Here is a 4618-nt window from a genome sequence, read left to right on the forward strand (position 1 = left end):
AAATCAGAACCAGTCCAGGAGGCTTAATTCTAAGGGAGATCACAGAGAAAATTAAGGGTGAAGAAAGGCTTTGTGCTGTGGGAAGCATTATGCCGTGGGTTAAGCTGCCACCTGATACCAGCATCCCATATAATTGCTGGTTTGAGTTTTGGTTGCTCTGCTTCCAGTCCAGCTCCCTGCTAATGTGTCTGGGAAAGCAGTGAAAGGTGGCGCAATTTGTGGGCCCCTCCTACCCATGTGGGAGACCTGGTGGAGTTCCAGGCTCCTCACTTAGGCCTGGCCCAGCCCCAGCTGTTGTGGCCATTTGGGGACTGATGGAAGATCTTTTTGCTTCTCTCTCTCTCAAGATTTATTTACTTATTTGAAAGGCAGTTACAGAGAGGCAGAGAGAGAAGTATTCTATCTGCTGGTTTACTCTCCATATTGCCGCAATGGCCAGAGCTGGGCAGATCCGGAGCCAGGAGCTTCCTCCAGGTCTCCCATGCGGGTGCAGGGGCCCAAGGACTTGTGCCATCTTCCACTGCTTTCCCAGGCCATAGCAGAGAGCTGGATTGGAAGTGGAGCAGCCAAGACTCGAACTCGTGTCCACATGGGATGCTAGCATTGCAGGCGGCGACTTTACCCACTACGCCATAACGCAGGCCTTATCTCTTTGGATCTTCCTCTCTTTCTGTGATTCTGCCTTCCAAATAAATAAATAAATCTTTATAAAAGTGAAGTGATTTGTGTTTCTAGATATAAAAAGCCTATCAAATGCCCTATGTAATGGAGGAAGATAAGACACATACACACACACACACACAAATGACTTAAAAAGGTCTCACAAAGACTTCCAGAGAAAATGACCACTTACTATGGATCAGCCATCAGAATGGGGTAGGCCTCTTAATAACGCTCCGTTTGGGAGACAGTGGAGTGATGTCTGTACATTTGGGGGAAAGTAATTTCCAATCTATAATTCGGTACTCCAGCTTGTGTTAGGATAAAAGCTAAAAACCAGTGACTCAAAATAGAGCTTCAATTTCTTGGAAGTGCAGAATCTCCGTTCTCACCCTAGATACACTGAATCCGTATTTGTATTTTATGATCTCCAAGTGGTTTGTGTGCACAGTGAAATCTGAGGAGCACTGCTGTAGGGTATTGTTGTTTGCATTGTCTGAGCTGGATTGCTCCCATCCCTGGGCTGCTCCTGGCAGGAAGAAGGGAAGAGAACATGTGGAGGAGGCGGACCTGTCTCACAAGTCCAGCTAGGTAGTGGCCATGTCATTTATGCTCAATTCCATTGAAGAAAACTTGGTCGTATGGTCTCATCTAACCCTGGGGTTCTGGGAAAGGTGGTCCTCTTCCAGGAGACCAACTATTTTCTGTTTCTGCCATGGCAGAGAAGATTTTAGGGGCTGTCAGAGGCTCACAAAGTCAGACCCTCAAGGATGAAGGTTGGAGAAAGACATTTCGATACGTTTAAGATTTTAAGTGTCTTTCTCCTCAGGACTGACATTGTGGTGCAGGAGATTAAGCTGCTACTTGGGACGCTGGCATCCCATGTGGGAGCACTGGTTCGAGTCCCAGCTGCTCCACTTCCCAACCAGCTTTCTGCTAATGTGTCTGGGAGAGCAGTGAATGATGGCTCAAGTACTTAAGCCCCTGCCACCCATGTGTAAGACCTAGAGTTCTTGGCTTCTGCCTGGCCCAGCCCTGGCTGTTGTGGCCATTTGGGGAGAGAACATGTAGTTGGAAGGTCAATATCTGTTTCTTCGTGTCTCTCCCTCCCTATTTCTCTGCCTTTCAAATAAATAAATAATCTTTAAGAATAAACTCTAGCGCCGCGGCTCACTTGGCTAATCCTCCTCCTGCGGCGCTGGCACCCCGGGTTCTAGTCTCAGTTGGGGTGCCAGATTCTGTCCCGGTTGCTCCTCTTCCAGTCCAGCTCTCTGCTGTGGCCCGGGAGGGCAGTGGAGGATGGCCCAAGTGCTTGGGCCCTGCACCCGCATGGGAGATCAGGAGGAAGCACCTGGCTCCTGGCTTCGGATCGGCACAGTGCGCTGGCTGTAGCAGCCATTTGGGGGGGAACCAACAGAAGGAAGACCTTTCTCTCTGTCTCTCTCTCACTGTCTAACTCTGCCTGTCAAAAAAAAAAAGAAAACTCTAATTTTTTTTTTCCCTCTGTGCACCCATTCTTGGGAAGTTATTCAAGTTAGGCCAGAAGATAAGGGATCCAGGAACTAAGGCCTTCTACTCATGAGAGAGGTAGATGGACACCCCAGGGTTATGACCAAAGGGAATCAGGCCAGCAGGCACAAGAGTATTGTGTTCAGAGGGATCCTGCAGAGATTTGCCCACGGAGGTGAAGGAGATGAGTATCTGTTTTGTTTTGAATACATTGAGAGGATATGGTGACCTTTGGACGGTATAGGGCTGAAATAGTGATAAATTCAGAGAATAAAGAGATTTTTAAGGGGCTGGCACTGTGGCATAGTGGGTAAAGCTGTTGCCTGCAGTGCTGGCATCACATACAGGTGCTGGTTCAAGCCCGGCTGCTCCACTTTCAATCCAGCTCTCTGCTATGGCCTGGGAAAGCCGAAGAAGATGGCCCAAGTCCTTGGGTCCCTGCACCCAAATGGGAGACCTGGAAGAAGTTCCTGGCTTCAGATTGGCCCAGCTCCAGCCATTATGGCCATCTGGGGAGTGAACCAGCTGATGGAAGTCCTTTCTCTCTTTCTCTCTCTCTCTCTCTCTCTCTCTCTGCCTCTCTGTAACTCTGCCTTTCAAATAAATAAATAAATCTTTTAAAAAAAATTTAAAACTGTAGTTATTCATGGAAAACAAAGTTGTGCAAGAAGAGACACATGACTCAGCTCTAAATAAAATACTTAAATAGTGACTATTACTCTAATCCCAAATGATATCAGTCTCTTGGGAGTATGGTGTGGGGCAGAAGGGAAAGTGTTCCATGTTGGGGCAGGGGCAACAGAGAGCTGAATCTTCACTTATGTGATAGGAAGCCGGTGGATGATGCTCAAAATCAAGAAGTAGCAAAATAAGCATCTGAGGCACCCGTGTTAGGCACAGCAGTGTGGACGCTTTGTGGGATGCCTGCATCCCATATTGGCATGCCTAGGTTCGAGTCCCAGTTCCACTGCTTTTTGTTTTTTATAAGGTTTATTTTATTTGTTTGAAAGAGAGACAGATCTTCCATCCACTGGTTCACTCCCCAAATGGCCATGGCAAAGCCAGGCTGAAGCCAGGAGCCAGAAGTTTCTTCTGGGTCTCCCATGTGAGTGCAGGGGCCCAAGGACTTGGGCTATTGTCCACTGCTTTCCCAGCTACATTAGAAGGGTGCTGGATGGCCGGCGCCGTGGCCTAACAGGCTAATCCTCCGCCTTGCGGCGCCGGCACACCGGGTTCTAGTCCTGGTTGGGGCGCCGGATTCTATCCCAGTTGCCCCTCTTCCAGGCCAGCTCTCTGCTATGGCCTGGGAAGGCAGTGAAGGATGGCCCAAGTGCTTGGGCCCTGCACCTGCATGGGAGACTAGGAGAAGCACCTGGCTCCTGGCTTCGGGTCAGTGAGATGCGCCGGCCGCAGCGGCCATTGGAGGGTGAACCAACGGCAAAAAGGAAGCCTTTCTCTCTCTCTCTCTCTCTCTCTCTCTCTCTCTCTCTCTCTCACTATCCGCTCTGCCTTAAAAAAAAAAAAAAAAAAAAAAAAAAAAAAAAAAAAAGATGCTGGATCAGAAGTAGAGCAGCGGGACTCGAACCGGTGCCCGTATGGATGGCAGTGCTGCAGGCAGCAGCTTAACCTGCTACACCACAGCACTGCCCCCCACCCCCAGCTCCATTTCTAATCCAGCTTCCTGCTGCTGTGTACTCTGGGAGGCAGCAGGTGATGGCTCAAGTACTTGGATCCCTGCCACCAGTGTGGGAGACCTGGATTGACTTTTAGGCTCCTGGCTTTGTCCTGGCCTAGCCCTGGCTATTGCAGGCACTTGGAGATTGAACCACTAGATAGAAGATCTCTCTCTGTTTCTCTGCCTTTCAAATAAATAAAAATAAACACAATATTTTTTTTCTTTTTTTTTTTATTTATTTAACAGGGGAGAGCGCGAACGCAGTCCCCCACTACCACAAATTATGCAGTCGAGTTTCCCACATTTGGGGAAATCGCAGGGGTCAGCACATCCGGAGTGCAATGGATAAGTAGTTGCCTCCGAGGAGAAATAAATCAGAAGAAGAAGGGTCCACTTTTTGTTCTGACAGCTCTTATAGTATTGTCTCATTAAACTCTGTTCATGTCCAACTTTGAAAGTAAAAAGTAAATAAGAAATGAAAAGTGAGAGTAGAGCTATATAGGAGGCCTTCCAGGGGCTGGTGCTGTGGTGTAGTGGGTAAAGTCACTGCCTGCATTGCTGGCATCCCATATGGGTGCTGGTTTGAGTCCTGGCTGCTCCACTTCTGATCCAGCTCTCAGCTATGGCCTAGGAAAGTAGAGGATGGTCTAAGTGCTTGGGTTCTTGTACCTATATAGGAGACCCAGGGGAAGCTCTTGGCTTTGGATTGGCCCAGCTTTGGCTGTTGTGGCCATTTGGGGAGTGAACCAGTGGATGGAAGACCTCCCTCCCTCC

The 4618-nt window shown here is 48.7% G+C and overlaps 1 pseudogene; it reads right to left on the reverse strand.

Annotated features, from left to right (window-relative positions):
• Positions 1-4087: 4087 nt before the first annotated feature.
• On the reverse strand, positions 4088-4265 carry LOC133747421 (U1 spliceosomal RNA; annotated as a pseudogene).
• Positions 4266-4618: the final 353 nt, after the last annotated feature.

Source organism: Lepus europaeus, chromosome 18, assembly GCF_033115175.1.
Source record: "Lepus europaeus isolate LE1 chromosome 18, mLepTim1.pri, whole genome shotgun sequence".
Lineage (NCBI taxonomy): Eukaryota > Metazoa > Chordata > Mammalia > Lagomorpha > Leporidae > Lepus > Lepus europaeus.